Genomic DNA, 22,091 nt, shown 5'->3' on the forward strand with positions numbered 1-22,091 from the left:
TCTATTATTGTTTGGGAATTTTTGTTGTTGCATTTTTTTAAGTGATTGTTCAGTTCTCATCTTTCAAAAGAAATTTGAATGAGAGTTTGAAAATCAGACAGTTCTAAGAGTTTGAACTCTCCCTCTTATTAATTCTTTCCTTAGGGACCTTATTAAATCCCTAAGGCTATCTTTCTTTATCTATCATCACTGAAGGTAAAAACCTGACCTGTGCAGGGTTGATAAACAAGGTCTGGTAGAAAGCAGTGATCACAAGCACATAGTAGATGCTGTAAACGAAGGAAAGGCAAGAGGAGGAAGACTCCTTTCTTCAGAGTGGCATTATCAGACCATCTCTTGAAGATCCAGAACCATTTGATCCATTTTTCCCAGTAAATTCTGATCCCTTGATTTGAGGCTGTCTTACCTCATGGGTCTCTCTAATCTGAAGTATTGGCTGCATTTTCACTTAGGCAGCTAGTTTACGGACCATATATTGAAAAGCTTCTTTCTTCCCTCCCGAATCATTGTTTCCTTCTGTTTAGTCTTCACGTATCTTTTTATTCTCTTCAGCCTTTGACTGACATTTCTGTGAGTCACTTTGTGATGTGTATTTAGAACACTATGTAAAAATAAATTGCATTGTGTTATTTAAATATTTAAAGGTTTCTGTAGCCTGTGGACTGTTTTTAAAGTGACCTTTAAAACCATTTGCACAGAAGACAAAAGTAATGGGAGGAAAGTATAACCTTTTAATATTTCCTTCATTAGAGATAGCCTCCACTCTGGATATCTTGCCTTGCTTTGATAACTCATCATATACGATACGTCAAATTTGAAATGATGGAAGACAATGGGTGCTCAAAAATTTTTGAAAAGCTGATTATATATTATTGTTGTCACTGTTAGGTGAAAGATGAAAAAGATTCCTTTCTTTTTTTTTTATGGGAGGGGGGGTTCCAGTTGTGGGGCCTGAACTCTGGGCCTGGGTGCTGTCCCTCAGTTCTTCAGCTCAAGGCTAGCGCTCTACCACTTGAGCCACAACACCACTACCGGCTTTTTTCTTTTGCTTATGGGGCGCTGAGGAATCGAACCGAGGGCCTCATGCATGCAAGGCAAGCGTTCTACCACTGAGCCACCTTCCCAGCCCCAAGATTCCTTTCTTTTAACCAAGATTCATGATTGATTTCCTATCTACTGTAGGCCCTCTTGGTAATTCCTGCTCTATATTCATATGTGAATTGGATTTACCTAGTTTTCCTAGACTTCACTTTTGTGACGTGATTGCTTGTTACTTCGTGACACTCAGAAAGACACTCAGTCTTTCTACCTCAAACTCCCAAATCTTGGAATTGTAGACATACCCCATACACCCAGCTACATGATTTTGTTTTTGATGAGATAAAGTCAGTCTGCATTAAATCTAATTTATTAATAACAAGAAATTGATCTCAGTAAGATTCTCATCTATTGCTTCCCTCATTTGGTCTTCCATTCATATTTCTGCAAAACATATGAGTCATTCCAACTTCTGAGGTTGTAAACCCAGAGCAAGCTTCCTTGAGAAATCGAAGTGTTATATAAGAGGGTACTATGGAAAGCCATGTTTTGAATGGACAAAAATCTATAGTTCTTCCTAAATTACTTGTAGGTTGATAATATAATAACTTTTAAAACAGATTGTTTAAATAGGGATACAGGTAGACCCATTGCAACAATGAGATGTACAAGTCGTTATGTCGAAAAACGAACTTTACAACTTTGGTAGGGGAGGGGGGAGGACGGGGGGGGGAGATGGAAAGGGATGGGAAGGGGAAACAAAGGAGGAGGTAACAATGCTTGATAAGAAATGGACTCATTATCTTGCCCATGTAATTGTAACCCCTCTGTACGGTATTTTCACAATAAAAAATAAAAATGAAAAAATAAAAAAATAGAGTGGCAAATCTTCTTGTTACAATAATGACTGGCTAGCCCCAAGGATGCAATCTTAACACAATTAGAGTTAGGAAGCAAAATGGAGATAAAGAGAGGACCAGAGATCCAGTACCAGGGGCCTGTGGGCTGAATGGCTGTCCTCCTCTCTGGTCTTACCTTCAATATCTGTTGATTCCCTTCTGATCACATTGCTTGGGTAACTTTTCCTTTTCTTCCTTCCCTTCCTATCTCTCTCCCCCCTCCCTCCTTTCTTGGAAAAGGTAGATGTTCAAAAATCATAAGTGAATCAATGAGGGAATTGATTTTTACAAAGACTTTAAAATGAATGTGTGGTATAAATTACATTAGTAGTGTATTTGTAATTATTCATAGCACATGGGTATGCACTTACAAATCTTCCATCTGTTTATACAATCTCATGCTAAAGCTTCTGAAAATGTGAAAATTAATAAAGGGTAATCCTTTGCTTGCCCTTGGTATTTATAATCTAATGAATGAAATGAAATTCAGTAAATGTTAGGCCAACAAGTCTACTGTAACCATGTTTCAGGAATAGTTCTTTGAGCCGGTGCTGGTGGCTCATGCCTATAATCCTAGCTTCTCAGGAGGCTGAGATCTGAAGATTGCAGTTCCAAGCCAGCCCAGGCAGAAAAGTCCCTGTGAGACTCTTACCTTCAGTTAATCACTCAAAAACCAGAAGTGTCACTGTGACTCAAAGTGGCAGAGCACTAACCTTGAGTAAAAGAGCTCAGGGACAGTGCCCAGACTCTGAGTTCAAGCGCCACAACTGACACAAAAAAGAATAATTCTTTGTATAGGGACTCAAAAAAGCTATACCCAGTGGCAAAAGTTACAGAAACCTTCACTGGAGGGAGGAGGTGAAATTAGCTTGGATTTTGGATAATGCATAGTATTTACCTTGGTAAAATTTAAGGAAAAGGCATTTGGTGTGAGGTACAGAGGCAGAATATTTTTCTAGAGGAAAATATTGACAAACAGAAACCATGGTCAATAATGCCCCCAATGACAGTAAATATTGAAGTTCAATAAAACCAGTCAGTTTGCTGCTGTGAATAAGCAATTGTACTAATATTCAGAAGGTTCTGGGCTAAAATTCTGACTCAAGAATTCTTTTCTATATTATTTAAGCTTAAGTGTCTATTTCTGTTGGGAAATACTATAAAGGTCTAGTCTAATTTATTTGGTGCCAGCCAGGTGCTTATTTTCTGTTTGTCTGTCTGCAGTCATTTATTAGTTGTTCCATGCCTCATCTGAAGATGTAGGGTCTATCCTGTTTGACCTTTAAGCTAATATGCAGTAGATTCAATTCTTATTCCATTATAAAACAAGGTGTCTATATATCAAATGTTATTAGTAAAGGAAGAAAAGAGAAGTGACGTATGCTATCAGGTATCACTATCAGTTAATGAGAATGGCCCATATTTTATCCCTTTCAGGACTAATTTTCCTGAAGAGCTTGAAAACTGAATAAACACATCTGAAATTGAGCTTAAGTTTTGAGAGATAATAAATGATTGAAATTAGAGTCTTTCTATTGGTGGCCTGAGACTATTTAAATACAGATAAATATAATCTCTCTAACATAAGAAAACATTTGGGTGGGGTTGGCCCATAGTCTTCTGAATGTCTTAATGACATTAAGAATGGGAAAATGTAGGCAGGCATTTGTTCCCTACATTTGTTCCTCATGTGGCAATTGCTCTAAATGCAAGCCTGTTGCATATAGTGTGTGTGTGTGTGTGTGTGTGTGTGTGTGTGTGTGTGTGTGTGTGTGTGTGTGTGTGTGTGTGTGTGTGTGTGTGTGTGTGTGTGTGTGTGTGTGTGTGTGTGTGTGTGTGTGTGTGTAACTTTTTCCGTTCATGGATGGTACTTTACCACTTGAGTCACACATCCATGTCTTTCTTTTTTTAGTGGTTAATTGGAGATAAGAATCTCATAGACTCACCTGCCCCTAGACTGGCTTTAACCATGATTCTCAGATCTCAGCCTCCCCCAGTAGCTAGGAATACAGGCATAAACTAGCCACCAGTTCCTGGCTTTCAGTGTACGTTTTTAATGTGAATATTTCTAAAATCAGTGAAAAATAAAAATTAAGAGTAAAAAAATCAAATTGTTAATTCTAAGATATTCCTTTCCTAATTAACATTAATTATAGCAAGGTCAAGTTTTTATTTTCATCCTTTGACTTCAACTTTGCTGAGACCTAGAACTTAATGTTCTTTGAGTGAACGAATTTTTTTCCTCCAATTTTTCTGCTTAGACAGGTCCACAGTGGGAAAGATCATAACCTTGATATTGCTGAAAAATAAACTATTTATATGCAAAAGTTTGACAAAACTAACCTATAGTATGAGAGTTACAAATTAAGGAAGATTGGGGCCTTATCAAAGCTTTCTCCCAGATTAATCTTGAACTTTGAAATGTACATTTAGACCCTTTAAGTCCTAAATTAACTGTGTTACCTTTTGGTTTTTAAAAAAATCTGGCTTACTTCACTGAATGTGTTTTTTTCCAAGTCTTTCCACTTCCTTCCAAATTGGGTAGTGTCATTCTTTCTAATGGAAGCATAGAATTCCATTGTGTTTGTGTGTGTGTGTATACCACATTTTAAGTGAAGTAAACCAGACCCAAATAAACACAGATCCCATGGTTTTACTCATTAGTAATAATTAGTAAATGTCTAGTATAATGCTAGCAGATTAGCAAAAACCTCAACAGCTATGTACAGATGACCATATAAGTTGATGCTAAGTGAAATGAACTAAAAGATATGGAAACAAGAGATTTTTCTTTGTTGTTGTTGTTTTTAGTGTACTATGTGATTTCTTTTTTTCCTGTGGTTTAAATTCCCTGTTGTCACTATATTTGATTTTGGTGCCCTGGGTATTATATTGTTTGTATTATATTGTTTAGCTGAATTAGGGAAGAAAAGGGGAACAACAAAATGGTGAGACAAAGGACAAAGGATGAACCAGTGCAACAGTGATACTCACAAGACAATATGTTTGAAATTAACTGTATGATTTTGGGGGAGGGAAAGTGGGAGAAAAATGAAGTGGGGGTAATAAGTTTGACAAGAAATGTACTTACTACCTTACATATGTAAGTGTAACCCCTTTGTACATCACCTTAACAATAAATTTTTTTTAATCTGATATGCCTCTTGTAAATGTGAAACTATAATTTTTAAAATATAAAAATATGGATTTCTAAGACATTCTAGTAGACTTAAAATGAAAGAACTTTTACTATGAAAGAACTTTTACTATCAGACAACCATTTGGAATCAACTATTAACATGATTATAAGGGGTATATATACTGGGAAGTTGTGTTCAAAATGTCAAACAGAAAAATAACAAAGTTCCCTTAGTTCACACTATCCTTGCACTCCTGGTTAACACCAGAACAGGAAAAAGTGGGGCAGGGACTTAGCCCTTAAAGATGGAGATCCTACACTGACAGACCTGACAACAAGGAATGGGTTCAGAGGTAACTATGATCCAGAGTGTTTCACTAAATTGTTTTCGAGGGGGATGAGCTCATGAGGGCTTTGTGATTGTTATTAGGCATTAACATCCACCAACACTGACTGCTTTCCCAGGTACAAAGCTATGACTTGGCACTGACATCAAGTTGGGGAGGTGGGGAAGGAAGGGATGATAGGGCAAAAACAAAGGAGGAGGTAACAATGCTCCATAGGAAATGTACTCATCACCTTACTCATGTAACCATAACCCCTCTCCACACTGTTTTTACAATTAAAAAACATTAAAAAAAAAAAAAAAAAAAAAAAAAAAAGCTATGACTTGCATGGCTGGGTGTTGAGGCAAAAGGGAGGGGTTGGTACTATGGGTGATAGGGAGCTGTTCTTCCTTACCATTTACTGAGTTGCTTTGAGGATTTAGTATCTCTTTTGACTGCATAAGAAATCTGAGATATTAAAATAAACTCCAAGAAATGGAAGCAAAAGGTTGTTTCTTTTTTCTTTTAAAAAAGAAATCTGTGAACAAGGGAAGGGATTTCAAAATTTCCTGGGAAATGCTTTTGTGATCTAAAATGTGAAGATTCCAGTTGGTAGCATAACAGTATTCAATTCCTATGGGAAAAAAAAAATCTGAAAAAGTAAAGCACTATTACTATAGGATGATAAACATAGGCCAGTCAGGGTGGCTCACATTTGTAATCCCAGCAGTTTGAGAGGATCCTGGTCTAAGGTGGAATAGTACTTGCATAGCAAGTATAAGGAAGGCTGTGAGCTCAAACCCCAGCCCCGCCCAACAAACAATCATAAAACAAAATAGAAAAATAAAAAATCAGAGCTAAGAGCAATCCCATATGGCTTACATATCCACTTTGTAAATTTTTATAGTAGATGCCTTGGAATCAAACTGCCTGGGTTTGAATCCTAGCATTGCCTCCAATTAGCTGTGTTATGCTTCCTTTTTTTCTCACTTGCAAAGCAGAACTCTTAACAATTTAATGGGTGTTTTCGAAGATATATGCAAAGAACTATAGATGGACACTAAGTAAACTCTCAATGGATGCCATTATCTTTGTTCTCCATCCCATTTTTCATTAACGTTCTTCCCTCTGACTCACTGTTTTCCTCCCCATTTTTAATTTAATGTAGCTATATGATAAAATCAGGGCAAAGTGAAAAATTAAAACTAGAGTTAGAAAAGTGTTTTTTGAGTAATAAATTGTCCTCTGACTCCTTTTGGTCAAAGAGGAAAATCTGATCAGTTATAAGCATAATATAAGCATCTTTCTATATTTGCTCTGAAATTCAAACAAATAGGAGAATAGGGCAGTGCTCCAAGATTTCACACCAGATATAGTAGTTCAGGACCAGGAATTGTCTATCTCTATTGACATGGAAAATTGTTAAATTCAAGAAGAGAGAAAAATCCAACATTCTAAATGAAAGGGTCACGTGCATGTGTCTTTCTGCCCACAGCTCATGAAAATGCCTTTGAATGTTCTTTGGCACTTTCAAATTATTTAGAATGACTATACATTCATAAATTGCTGACTATTTTGTTTTCAGACTTCATTTTGGTTCTATATATCACTTCCTTCTCATGGAACTATTTGGGCATATTCCTGTGTACCTTTCTAGACATGTCATCATTTCTAGAATTATGTTTTGATTATATAGACCAAGCCCAAAATAACCTGAGAGAGAACTACACAAGGATGGGCACAACCAAGGGCCATCTTGCCTTTCTGAAATACTTCTTCCAATGAAATATCCGCTGTTTGGTTTGTTTTCCCATGGTGCTCCCCAGTACCATGGGTCTTATGAACACTAGACAGCACTGTACCACCCAGGCCCAAATGTTTTCACTTGAAACTCCTTTTAGAATGTTTTAGCTGGCATGATGGCACATACCTTTAATCCCAGAGCTGAAGCAGGAGGATTCTGAGTTCAATGCAAGCCTGGGCAACATAGCATGATGTCTTCTAGATGTGATCAAACAAGTACCATGTGTATTAGTAGAACACTTACAGGGCTCTCCAGTAGGCTGAGTAAATGACTTGCCAACGAAAAAAAGATACACAAGGACTATATGCCACTTGTCCCATAGTTTCTTAGTTTGTAGGTATTCATTCTATTCTATATTTAGGTCATTGAAATAGCCACTTAAGCCACATGTAGACATGCTGGCAAATATATTGAATCAGTGGTACAATTATTTATTTGACAAAGGGGAAATAGGCCTTTTATATAATGACCTTACAATAAGTGTCATTTTTATATGTGGAAAAATAAGCACCTGCCATTTTCTGAGGTCAGAGCCAACCACAGAGATTTTAATATTTGAAAACTATTCTATTCACTGGAATCTCAGCATTTAAAATAATGACTTTTTTAAGATGCAGCATTCTGATGCACTGTATCTGACCTTTCTTGGTAGGAAAATAAAATCTTCAACACCTCTTGCTTCTTATTCTACTCTTTCCATACTGCTCAAAACTGAGTTAAACAATCAGAATGCACTTTCACTCCTTTAGCGTTTTAATTAGCATTTACCTTTGGCATAGCATCAAGAGATATAAAAGTTTTGCTGTCACTATACTTTCAATCAAATATTTAGGCTTTAGAAATCATTTTGACAGAATGTTCACTATAGTGTAAAATCAGGTTTGAAGCTGTGTGTGGGTGGTGGCATGTACCAGAAGGCTGAGGTTTGTGGATCATTTGAACCTTCGTATTTGAGGCCAGGTTGGGCAATAAAATAAGAAAGAAGAAGGGGTTAAAACTAAAAGATCTGTAGGAAAAAAAATCTCATTTGCTTTGTGTGTGTGGGTGCGTATGTGGGGGGAACAGAAAGAGGGAGAGAGGAAGGGAGGGAAAGACAAAGAAAAGGGGGTGAGGATAAAGATTTAGTCAATCTTATTTAAATAACAATATATTTTAAGAAGTTTTTCTTACTCTCTGCTACCTGATCCTACCAAAAAGTTTAAATATGTTTTGGGGAAAATTAAGCATGGAAACACATTTCTGTTCATTGAAGAAAATTGATTATAATAACAACTTATTATAAGAAAAAGGAGTACTATTTAACAAATACTTTATTTTTATAAATATTAAACTTGATAATTAATAAGTAGAAAACTATGAGTAAATAAAGTAGTAAATTTAACAAGTAGTAAATTAAATTAGAATAAGCATTAAATTAGTTCCTGCCTGTCAATATTCTGGTTGTTGGTCCAAGATCATTGGTCCCCAGTGCCGCCAAAGAGTAAATAAAATAATAAAATGAGTAATGAAAGTTGGTATTGCTTTAGCGCAAGATCATTATTTTAAGGAATGGTTAAAATAGCTTTTTAAAAGTTGTATTTTCTGGGCACCAATGGCACAAATCTATAATCCTAGCTACTCAGGGGGCTTAGCTCTGGGGATCAAGATTTGAAGCCAGCCTGGCAGGAAAGCTTATAAGGCTCTTATCTCCAATTAACTACCAAAAACCTGTAAGTGGCACTGTGGTTCAAAAAGGTTCAGAGACAGCACCCAGGCCCTGAGTTCAAGCCCCAGGACCAACACCAAAAGAAAAAGTTATTTAAAGTATTGTGAATACTTTGACATAAAATTATCCGAAGCACTGATCTACTGAGCAACTCTTCCTACTGTACTATCACTCCTCATTGAAAAAATTGCAGTCATATTGGTACACTAATTCTACTGAGTTTTGTTTGGTAGATCCCAAATAGAGCCTCGCAGAGGAGCAGTCTCAAATCCATGCACAAGTGGGCTGCTGGTAAGGTCATGGTACCCTTAAACAAGTCACTCCGTCCAAAATGGGTTTCTGAATCTCACTTGTGAAAGATAGAGCTGTTTAGCTGGATTATCACAAAAGAATGTCAGTTTCTTCCCAGACATCTTTTAAGGCCTCAACCAAAAAAAAAAAAAAATGTGGTGAGCACACATAGAGACAAAAATAAAAGCCAGCCCTTAACACAAACACTGAATTCACACAACTATAGACTTGAGAGGTGACAAATGAAGAGTTTACTGAATACATGTAGTACTAATTTTGAATAAGTTAGTTACAATCATCTTCAATGTTGGGAGTCAGTGGAAGTACATACTTTCTGGTAATTTTTCCCCCAGTATCATCCAGTTTAGGACCACACAGGTGCCAAACCTATAGAAAACATGGGCTGCTCTAGCAGTATCTCAGAGCTCTGTTGAGGTCAGTGGTTAGCAGCTGATGCCCCTGGGCAAAATCCTTTCAAAACCCTAATCTCAGGCTCCACAAAACTTCCAGTTCCTTTCTGAGGCATTTCCCAACCAAAACACCAAAAAAAAAAAAAAAAAATGTGATGTGAACGCAAGACCTTTGAAGTCATCCAGTCTTAGTTTCACCTCCTACCCAAATTTCATTTAAATTATTGACTCTTAATCTCCTAACATGATGAGTAATTAAAAGGAAAAATAAATATCTGTCCTTTTTGGTGTGTTTCCTTTGGTAGATTATCAATCAGCACTGTGACAAAATGTTTAAGAATTTCTCTTCCTCTGGAGTTTGGGGCAGATCAGGACTATGAGGATTGCCAACAAGAAACAAAAATGTCAGGTGTTTTAAGTTGACCTTTGTTCTTTTCTTAAAAGGTTGCTTCTTCTTGCCTCCTAAATTTCCTCTTAGTAGGGGAGTAATGGGAGCTGTCCCCACATGCTGATGCTGACAAAACCTGGTCTATTACAGAAGTCAGTAAGACCGTAATTGCGCCTGCTTTGACTGAAATGAAGCAGTCCTGAGAATGACTTACAAGAGACATCAGACACAGGTAGAGCAGGGCAGACACATACTTGTTAAAGTGTGTTGTGTTCTCTGAATTATCATTGCACTGCAGTCCCTTTCAGAACTCTTCCGTTGAACACTTGACTTGGCCTGATTGAGTGTCCATACCACCAATAAGTAAATTTCTGGAAAGATCCTTGATAAGTTAGCAACCTGTTCTCTCCATCTCTACCAATTCTACTTGAGTGTGATTTTTCTCCATGCATGTTGTGAAAATGGACATGAGATTCAGTGGAAAGCTTTTTCAAGTAGGCAAAGTTCATATAAAAACTTAAGTTTTTATATGAATACACCAAGTTGAAATCTTTGGTATATGAAAGCCAACTCTGTATGCTTGTAATGGTGGCAACTTAGGAGGCTGGGAATGGAAGGATCATAGTTTGAGACCAGCTTAAACAAGAGGCATTTTCTCAAACCTTACCTGAGCATGGGAGATTGGGAAGATTGAGGTTCCAGGAAAGCCCAGCAAGAAAAGTCTGTAAGACTTCATCTCAATGGAAAGAACATGGTAGTATGTGCCTATCATCCTGGCTATGATAGGAAGCCAAAAATTAACAGAGTGTGGTCCAGACATACACTCAGGGAGAAAGAAAGACCCTATCTCAAAATAAAAGGATCTAGGTGGAAGCCTATGGCTCACACCTGTAATCCTAGCTACTCAGGAGGCTGGGATCTGAGGATTGCAGTTCAAAGCCAAACCAGGCAAGAAACTCCATAAGACTCTTTATCTCCAGTTAACCACCAGAAAACTGGAAGTGGCGATATGGCTCAAAGTGGTAGAGCATAACAAAAAGTTCAGTGACAGTACTCAAGCCCTGAGTGCAAGCCCTATGATCAACAATAAATAAGTAAATATAAATAAACAGATTTGAAAGTATGGATCACATAGTGGAGTACTTCCCTAGTAAGCATGAATCTTTGAGTTTAAACTCTACTACTATCCCCCTACCAAAAAAAAGCCAAAACTTTTTAAATTATCTTTAAGTATTAAGAATTTATCATTCACCAAAGCAGTTTATGAATATGATGCATCTTGATCAACATCACTCCTTTCTTCATGGTTTCCTCCATCTCTCCCATCTTTGAAATCTAACAAATGAAATGGAGGGACAAAGAATGAACAAATGGAGCAGTGGTACTTACTAGACACTATGTTAAAATGAACTATACAACTTGTGGGTGAAAACAGGAGGGAAAAAATGAGAGAGAACAAGTGAAGGAGTGACATTGTCTGAAAAGAAATGTGCTCTCTTATGAAACTGTGACCCCTCTGCACATTGCCTTTACAGTAGCACTTTTAAATATTTAACAGAAACCTAACAAGTATTCAGAAAAGCAGTTATTGAAAGTTTTCTCTGGTCATAATTTACAAGTTGTTCTAAAATCATAAAATTATTTTAGCATTTGTTTGAAAATTAGGGTATCTGAATTTTCATGTGATTAAAAATGTGACTTCCACATTTTCTTATCAGGTACCTGTTCTTGTCAAACAGATTTGTCCTAGAGGGGTCTACAAAGATTAATAAAATCTGAAACAAAAGACTGTTCACTCTCTCTTAAGATGTGGTTTTCATAATTTAAACTTATCCTCTTACATTTTGGGGTTAATTTCTTCCTCCTATGTATTTGTAAAATAGCAGACACCTTTTACACGAAGCTTTTTGTTGACAGAATAGAACAAACAAAAATGTAGATTTCATGTGTGCGATTTTCAGGTGCCTAAAACACATAAATAAAATTTGCAGTGAAATTCTTTTCTACATTGAAAATAAGGAGAGATAAAATAGTTAATAGTTAATATATACCTGTGTCTGCATACTCTTAACCTGTTTTCCATTTGTGCCATTCATTTGAAGTATCAGCTGGATATTTTACAAATGTGGTATGAGACAGGATACAGACTGTTTCTTCTTTCCATATGATTACATAATGGCTGTTTTTTAAACTAAAAAATTTAATATTAATATTAATTTTCTCAATATTAATACAGAACAAACAAATATTGTGGCTTCTACCAAAGCACACACACAGTATGCATATGGAAGCATTTTGAAAGATGGCTCACATTGGAGGAATAAAAATTTTATTTTAATATTAGGGTCCAGAGTAATCTTGTAAAGAGGAAGTTAGTCTTTTTAAGAATTATCACTTGTACATTATTTACAGATGTTCAAGTTTATCTTTTATATATTTGTCTTTTTACACTTCGGTAACTAGAATTTTTATACTATACAGAATATACAAAGAAAATGTTCTTTCCCCCCTTGACTTCTTATACAGGTATGGTAATCTCTACAAAATTATTTCTCCAAAGATATCCAAAATCTCTTAGGGTCTTCCTTAATACCTCCCACCTTCCTCCTTTTCTGTAGGGCTCATTCTGTCTTAACTTTTTTTTTCTTCCTCACCCCCTTCTGCCTTTTCTCTTTTGTCTCCCCTGTTTTGCAGACTCTTTGCTAAGTTTAAACTGATTAGAATGCATTAATTTTTAAATAGGTGTCACATGTCCTTAACTGAGCAGTAAAAGGTTGAGAAGGCTTCATGGTATAGAGGCAGATACAAAAGTAAGTGAGAAGAATTTTAAAAACAAGGGCTGCCCTTCATTAGCCCTCATGCTATCTCCTGACAGGCTCCGTGCACCTCCGTGGCCGTGCCAGGCCAGGGCCAGCCCCTCCGCCGTGCACCATTTACCCTCTGTCAGCAGCTTCAGTCAGAGCCCAGCAATACTGCACGTGCGAGTCTGTCATGCGTCAGCCTCAATTAAGCTCATATTGCTGGGCTTGGGAAACACATCCACCTCCTGTTAACCATTTTTGTTGTTGTGTTATTCCTGTTTTTTCTCTTCCATTTTTCTCATTCAGTTCACTCTAGAAACCTACCCTCCCTTTGGTGAAAGCATGTTCATGGTATTTTAACTTTCTGCAACGACACATGGGCTTTAGAGGGGCTAGATCGTGTAAGTTCCCATAAGCTTACCTAACTGTATTCATGGAACTGTGTTTGGGCATGTGGTAACACCTGAGCCGGTGAGGTAGAGGAGGGGATGACAGGCATTCCTCACTGACAATCTGCCTGCACCCAGCTTGGTCTCCAATCTCATGAAACAACTTTCCTTTAGGCTTTTCAAGCCTGCAAGAGTGGAAGGCAAGTGGCCCTATCAAATGCTGAAGCCCTTCTTCCAGTACAGCCCTTCTTCCTGTACAGCCCTTCCTCCTGTACAGTCATTCCTTGACTCATGTTCTAGTCATCTCAGGTGATGCTGGCTTTCTTTATTGAGGAGAATAGGACCTCACAGTATTAGTAGCCAGTACCAGCTTGACTTCATTTGCATGTGACTTACCTTAAGCTTATAAGAAAGATAGACCACCATGGCTCCATTGTGCTAGATGGGTTGGCTGGCCAAGTGAAACTCTTAGGAGAAACTCTTTTTTTTTTTTTTTTTTAACCGATTGTGATGCTTGAACTCTGGGTCTGGGCACTGTCCCTCAGCTCTTCAGCTCAAGGCTAGCACTCTACCACTTGAGCCACAGCGCCACTTCCGGTTTTCTGAGTGATTTATTGGAGATAAGAGTCTCACAAACTTTCCTGCCTGGGCTGGCTTTGAACTACTATCCTCAGATCTCAGCCTTCTGAGTAGCTAGGATTACAGGTGTGAGCCACTGGTGCCTGGCAGAAATTTTCTCTTAAATCCCTCAAAATGGAAGAAGAAGCTTTGAAGGAAATTTTCTATATCCTAATAACCATCAAACAGCCAGAGAGCTCCTGTGAAAATGAATGTAAGGTCAATACTGAGGTGGTTGAATATATTCAAGGCTTTATGGGGATTTTATAGACCTAGTGACTTTGTAAAGTCTGAACAACCCACAAAGCAGTTATCAGCTCTGAGTCACAGGCACAGTATCAGAGAAGTCACAACATAAATCCCAAGAGGCTCAGCAGAAAACAAGGTCAGTCACACAGATGAGAAGTAGGACAAAAATTTGTGGTTATTTTTTTCTTCTTTCATAAGCACACCATCAACATGGGAAAGTATTTGCTAAGTAGAATCATATTGATGGATTGGTCCCAGGAAATGGATGGCCCATAAAGATAATGGAATTCAGATTTCCAAAATGGAGAGTAGGGAGGCAAACAGATCATGGTTGAAATTGTTAGCTGAAAACCTAAACTCTGTAATTACCCAAAGTTTGTTTGGGCAATAGGTTAAGGATTTCCAATAAGATGTTGTGGCAGTCCATGATATTGACTTTCTGAAAGACATATTTTAGCATTAAAAATAAAAAGTTATTGCCACAGGAACGATGGGACAAAGGGTGAACCAATTCAGTAAGGATGTTCACTGGGCATAATGTTGGAAATGAATTCTACACCTTGGTGGGGGAGGGGATTGTAAAGGGAAAACCTGGGAAAGAATGAGGGAGGGGGGTAACACTGTAACTTATGTAACTGTAATCCCTCTGTACATCACCTTTACAATAAAATTTAAAGTTAAAAAATAGAAAGAAAGGAACCAGGACCTGGCAGTAATGAAAATAATAATAATAAAAAAACTAAAGTTATTGAACATCCTGAATGAAAAATTGCAAGCATCAGCCATCACAACAGTTTAGCCAAGCTGGGGCTTAGGTCAGATATGAACTGAGATTTGCATTTGAGGAGCAGATGTCAGCATAAAGGCTATGTAAGTTAATATTTAAGAATTTATCCTTTGTACCTTAGTCTTTTCCTTCTTATTTGGATGGGGCTCCCATCAGGTTCTTTTATTTAGCAAACATTTTTGAGTCTCTCTTGTGTGGCTGATAGTTATTTGGTTTGAGTCAGTGGTAAACAAAATAGCCAGCTCTCCCCTTCGTGGACATTACAGCCTAGTGCTGAAAATAACCATTAAAATCCATATACTTTAAACATGTTAAATAGATCAACAGAAATGTTTGCTAGTGTAACAGAGATCTTGATCCTAGTTTGGGAGTCAGCAGTATTCCCAAAGGAGCAACATTAGTACGTGACTAAAAGATGAGTAAGCAAGGTGCCGGTGGCTCGTGCTTGTAATCCTAGCTATTCACAAGGGTGAGATCTGAGGGGAAACCAAGGAGGAAGCAACAATGCTTGATAAGAAATGTACTCATTATCTTGCCCATGTAATTGTAACCCCTCTATATGGTATTTTCACAATAAAAAATAAGTAAATAATCACAATTTGAAGCCAGCCGAGGTAGGAAAGTTCATGAGACTCTATTTCCAGTTATTTCCTGGAAAAAAAAAAATCAGAAGTAGAACAAAGAGTTTAGTAGAAATAGAAGTAAGAGTTTAATAGGCAAAGGGGAAGGAAAGAATGAGTCTTGGGACAGGTCCACTAAACAGGAAAGGCAAATGCAAGGGCCCTGGCTTGGTATACCTCAGAATAGAAAGACCGTGCGGCTGGCGTGGGATAGAGTGTGGTGTATGCACCCAAGGCAGAAATGTGAGTCAGGTCATGTTTCGTTGGTTCATGGACCATATAGGTTTACAGATATTCCCATCTAATAATGAGCACCTTAAATATCAAAATTCTCAGCCCAGGTAAAATTGGAAATGAAGGGCACTTTCCATTTTTTTCCCCTGTACTTTACCAAGTACAGGCCTGGAAAATCCAATGTTTTATAGCATTTAGGGTAGTCCCATGGGACAAGAAATGACCCTTCCCAGTGTACTAACTGTGCCTCCAATGGAAAGCCCCAGTCTGTCATTCTATAAAAACAAGCAAGAGGAAGACCTCTAGAACACAGTGAAATTAATGGTAGTTGATTTTATTTATTATTTAAGCTTTACAGGTTTCTACTGACAAGACAAATGAAAGCTACATTAGTTGATACAACAGAGATATCTCAGTCTCAAAATAACTGGATATTAGATAAGTTAAACCATGTTGTTTGGTGCACTGAAGGCTTTTCAGTAAAATAAGGAACACTTCCAAGAAAAAAAAAAAAAAAAAAAAGAAGGAAACTGAGAGGAAATAGAGAGCACAGACCTAGAAGTGAAAAAGAAAAGCAAAGAAAGATGTAACTCCATCACTGGAATTTGGAATTTATGATATAGGAGTATGTGTATACTTGTGTGTGTGCACACGGAGTACCACTAGGTAAGAGTAGAAGAACAATATTTTAAAAACTAATAGCCAAGATATTTTCAAATCTGGCAAAAGACAAAAAATTAAGATATAGGTTCCATGGTTTCCCTTGTTTGCAGTGACTAGTACATATCTAGGACAAGCAGAAAAAGTCAAAGGCCATGTACATACGACCTAATGAGATAATGTTAAGCGAAATATATTCCAAGACAGGGACACAAGAGGTTTTGTGTTTTTTTCTTTCTTTCTTTCTTGCTAGTGTTTTTAATGTATTTACAATGCACTGTGTGATTCTTTTGTTTCCATTGTAGATTCTTCCCCTATGGTATAACCCCTTTTTTCACTGGATTTGGTGCCTGTATATACATTTTTGTAATTTGGGGAGGGGAAGGGATATTGCAGAACACTTAAATGGGGAAGCAGGCTGACCCATTGTGATGACAAGATGTACAGGACACTGTATTGAAAATAAACGTACAATGTTGGGGGTGGGAGGGGGTGGGACGAGTTGGGGAGGAGGGGAGGGAAGTGATGATAGGGGGAAAATAAAGGAGGAGGTAACTGCTCCCCTCTGTACAACATTTTTACAATAAAAAAATTACAAAAAGAAATGGTTTTTAAAGATATATATATATATAAAGATATATATATATATATAAAACGATATATATATATATCAGCCAAGCAAAACAAATACAAAGACTTTCACATCTAGACACATTTTTTTGAAACAGAATAACACCAAAGATGTGAGAAATAAAAACAGCCAGAAATAAAAGACAACATGTTACCTAGAAGGAAACAATAAATTAGGTTTTAAGTAGGCAACTCAATGAGAATTGAAGACAAAAGCAGTAAAATAATGTCTTCACGAATTAAAGAGAAAACAGCAGCCAGCCTAGGGTTGTCTTTTCAGCAGTATCTTCAATAGCAAGAGCAAAAGAACATTTTTAGATAAACAAAACCCAACATTACCTTTGGGAGGTCTTTCACCAAAGGAACTCTTTTTAAGAAATACTTCAGAAAGGAGAAAAATTATTCCAGAAGGACGATCTAAGATACAAGAATGAAAGTATACCAAAAATTACTAAATCTAAGTAAAAATCTTAACATGTATGATTTGTATTACAAATAATGATTGGGTTAGAAGTGGTAGAGGGCTAGCTACACAAGGGCTCAGCAACTGAAACAATTAATTAATTAAAACAACATACCTAATTTGAGGGGAGAGATCATTTGAAGTAAATAAACTAGGTAGGGACTGGGGATATTGGTTCAGTGGTCAAGCTCTTGCCTAACATGTGAAAGGCCTTGGATTCCGTTCCCAGCACAATGAATAAGTAAATAAATAAATAAGTAATGAAATGAACTAAAATATTGCTATTTGTCTTGTTACTAGGAGTTCAGAGAAGAATGATCAGAGGTAAAATGTTCTAATGACCTTGTAATTTCAGGAAAGAAATAAGAGTACTCATTAACTTTGAACTTTGTTACATGTGCCTGGAGAAATTTCAATTAACCATTAAAAGAGAAAAAGTACATTGTCTGGACTCAAAAAATTACAAAGCTATTTGCATTTCTATTTAAGTCAAAAATGGAACAAATTACAACAATAAAGAATATTATTTATAATGGTAGAATTGTCTAGGAATGGATGTGACAAAAGATGCACTAGACCTAACTCTTTAACAGTTGTGGTGGTGAGCAAGTTAAATTCTCTAATGTTAATTTCTTACTTTACAGTCTGGTAAAAGTCAAAATAGATAAGTAGCATTTACCGCAGTGCCCCTGTCATTATTGCCATCGTCGTCGTCATCATCATCATCATCATCATCATCATCATCATCATCATCATCATCGTCGTCATCATTATCAGGCACTGAGCTGAAAGCCAGGAGAAACTCATTGGCCTAGACCCAAGTGTCTTAGAGGAACAGACAATACTATCATAGCCTTCACAAGTTGTCAAAGTCAAAAGGTGACATCAATCAACCATTAAAAGGAAAGATCAGTTTTCGTGTAGAGAAAGGAGAGTATGTCCTTCGAAAAGATGGTAAAATAGATGATTTTTTTAGCCCACTCTTAAATTGGGGTAGAGTAAAAATGTGCATACTGTGGACAGGGTGAGCAATGCATTGACAGTATGCTCTGTATACATTCTGGAGTCTGCCCTGACTCTGTATTCCTGAGGTGAACAGCAGGGAGGTGGGCAGCAGGACACCTAACTGGGGATAGGACAGAGTGGTAGGTGAGAGGAGGTGAGGTTAGAGATGAGTTAGAGGAAGTAACACCAAAATGATACAAGTGAGCTTTGTCTGCACAGCCCATGGTAACAATGAGCCAAATATTAATCAGCTGTGAGATAACAAGAAAATGTCTGGAAGAATGGCTAAGGAAAGGTAAATCCATTGTCTGGCATAGTGCCTTGCACATATTTAAGCACAGCTTGTTTTGTTGGATTTCTTTAAATAACTAATATGTGTGGTATATTGGGTTTAGAAAATTGTCATATTGATAATGTCATGTCAAACTAAAGTAGATTTGTTTTCTAACTGATACCATGACTGACGGCATAAATATGTGCATAGTTGGAGAAATCTGTGGCATCTGGAGTGCAATGGTTCTTTGGGGAAATATAGTGAGGAGGGAGATTACTAAGACTAAGGAGGTGGGAATAGGAGAGAGACGGTAATGATGCCAGCCTTCTGACCCCAGTGTTTATGGATTCTTTCCAGTGAGAGAGAAAACATAGGCCCTGTACTCAAGGATGCTGCAGTCACATTCTAGGAGCCGGACGCACTCTCCATCTGCTCTTTGAATCACTCATGGCCTCCACCTTGGAGGCCCCCAAGCTCCAGGGCTAGCCTGGTGCTTCTTTCATGTTGTTTCTGCAGAATACACAGACAATGTTTGTTTCTTATTCTCAAACCATACCTAATTTTTACAGAGATTTTTCTCTTTAATGTTTGGCCCAGATGTACACAATCATCATTCTGCTCATGACTAGACCCAGCTGGGGAAGAATGCCTGCTAGATGAGACTTTAATTAACTTCCTTCCTTGTGAGTAGGACTTGGGATAACGTGCAGGGTTCTCGTACCTTTTTTTTTCCTGACAGTGGAACTTGATTTGTTTGCCAGCTAGCGAGTTGTGAGACCAAGTGGAAAGGATGGGTCGTGGAATCGGGTGGGAAGGATGGAAGTTAGAGGGGAAAGAGGAGGGGACTCCACCTGGGGAAAGACGTAATTGCATAGACTCTGGAACAGAGAACACAACAGTCCAGGTGGTTGGGGAAGAGCTCAACCCCCTGGGTCATGTTTTTACTTTTTGAAACTCTTCGGCAACCATCTGGAAGAGTTCCCAGGACTTTTTAAACACTCTACTAAAGCAGTTCTGGCAACAGTTGGGAAATCTTTTTGATAGGTAAAAAGGCACACTCTGTTTTCAGGCCTGGTAAGTAACTTTGTGTAACAGTAACAGTGCATGTTGTTCCTTACACTCAATTATTATTGGACTCTAATAGAATTTGCATTTCAGTATTCAGCTCTGACTCTCTGCAGTATTACTATTACTAATCATTGAAGCTGTTTGACCCAAGGAATGTTACTCCTTGATTATGGGCAGTATGTGGTGTAAGGCACTATGAAGCTTGTAAAGAAGTATGACTCAGTTCCTACTCCCAGGTTTGGAAGTTGGTGGTGAGCACAACAACACAACAGTTCCAAAGTGCTCTACCAAGCCTTGCTTGGCTGCCACGGAGGTGCAAAATTCTTATTGGCCGATGGGAGAGGAAGAAATGAATTTTGTTCAACAAGAAAAAAAAAAGGGCTGGGATGTAGCTCAGTGGCAAAGCACTTGCCTAGCAAGTGCAACGTCCTGGGTTCGATCCCCAGTACCAAAAAAGAAGACACACACACAAAAAAGTAAAAATTTCTGGCTAGATATCAGTTTTAAACCACTAATTTTAATCCATAGCCAAGAGATAGGAAAACTCAAAAGCTCTTAGTCAAATTAGACCTAGGAATTTTGAAAGGCCTTAGAAATGAGGTTAAGGGTGCAGTAGTGCTTTGGCCAATGACAGAAATCTTTGTAGGCTCAGACTTGATTCAATGTAGGGCCCTGTGACTTCTGTCTGCGGATAGAGACCTCAAAGACTATTGTCTGCTGTTTCTGGATCAAAGGTGACATTTGTTAGAAAATGGCTCATTGTCTTCCATTCTCTTGTTATGGGAATTTCAATAACAGCTGTTTGTCCCAACACTTCCTGAGGAATTCTAGGTAGATGTGCATTAAGGCTGATCAGCACTATTCCTGTGGTGTACTTCCCTTTAGAAGGACAGGTTCTCAGTTCTTTACATTTGCCTGTATTCTTCGTGCTAGAATGGCCAGAAAAGCGGGCAACTTCTATGTACCTGCAAAACCTAAATTGGCATTTTTCATCAGAATCAGAGGTATCAATGGTGTGAGCCCAAAAGTCCGTAAGGTGTTGCAGCTTCTTCGCCTTCGCCAGATCTTCAATGGTACCTTTGTTAAGCTCAATAAAGCTTCAATTAATATGCTGAGGATTGTGGAGCCATATATTGTGTGGGGGTACCCAAACCTGAAGTCAGTAAATGAGCTCATCTACAAGCGTGGTTATGGCAAAATTAATAAGAAGCGAATTGCCTTAACAAAAAATCTTTGATTGCTCGATCTCTTGGTAAATATGGCATCATCTGCATGGAGGATCTGATTCATGAGATCTATACTGTTGGGAAACGCTTCAAGGAAGCAAATAACTTCCTGTGGCCCTTCAAGTTATCTTCTCCCCGAGGTGGCATGGAGAAGAAGACCACCCACTTTGTAGAAGGTGGAGATGCTGGCAACAGGGAGGATCAGATCAATAGGCTTATTAGAAGGATGAACTGAGGTGTCTGCCATGCTATTTTTGTAATTGGGTCTGTTAATAAACAAGTGATGATGGCAAATATAAAAAAAAAAAAAAGAAGGACAGGTTCTACCAAAAGAGGGGCTCACGGTCAAGTGTCTGTGCAGTGCTGCATTCTGCACTCCTATCTTGGATTTCAGCAGTCAGATTATACATTAGTTCTAAGAAGCAAGGAGTTCTTAGTGTTGTCTACTATGCCTCCTCCTCCCCTCCTACCCCTCCCATACCCGTCTCTGTTCTCTGTGCTGTGCACCTTACCTACATTTAGTAGGTGTAACATTGAGGATATTCTTAGCCTATGTGACTGTAAGTTTTGGCTGGCTCCATGAGGAAATTCCTTGTGAGTGGAAGCAGAGAGAGCTAGGTGCTTCTTCTGACTCTGGTTTGGATCATGCTGTGGGATCAGCTTGCTAAGAAACTCAGAAGGTGGTGTTTTCTGGCTATAGGTGAGCAATTCCCTGATAAGGAAACACACAGTTGTCCCATAAAAATGTAAGCCCCAAAATGAACCCACAGCCCACAGTAAGCCAGTCACTGTTTAACAGCCAGTCTGGCAAGCCATTCTATGCTTCTGAAAGAGACCTCAGAAAGTAGTTGTTTTTTCAGGTTTTAACATTAATGGATATGAGGCACACCCAGTGTGGCAGTGTCTGTGCTTGGTTTTGAACTTTCGTTGCCTTTTATTTCTACAGTTTTTAGCTTTGGTTTTGGTAAATCTTAATGAAGACCAAAAGTGCTATTTTTATGTATGAAATTCTATATTTTTAGAGTAAATAGCACCTAGCAGGGGAAAAAAACGTGTAATGAAATCAT

At 37.9% G+C, this 22,091-nt stretch overlaps 1 protein-coding gene and 1 pseudogene across 4 annotated transcripts in view; both read left to right on the plus strand.

Moving 5' to 3' along the window:
- The window catches only part of Vti1a (vesicle transport through interaction with t-SNAREs 1A), a 329,910-nt gene that overhangs the window by 135,889 nt on the left and 171,930 nt on the right, over nucleotides 1-22,091 (plus strand). The window lies entirely within an intron of this gene.
- On the plus strand, nucleotides 20,634-21,338 carry LOC138803985 (large ribosomal subunit protein uL30 pseudogene; annotated as a pseudogene).

The sequence above is a fragment of the Dipodomys merriami genome, unplaced genomic scaffold, assembly GCF_024711535.1.
Source record: "Dipodomys merriami isolate MVZ:Mamm:240054 unplaced genomic scaffold, mDipMer1.0.p SCAF_35, whole genome shotgun sequence".
In the NCBI taxonomy this organism is placed as follows: Eukaryota; Metazoa; Chordata; class Mammalia; order Rodentia; family Heteromyidae; genus Dipodomys; species Dipodomys merriami.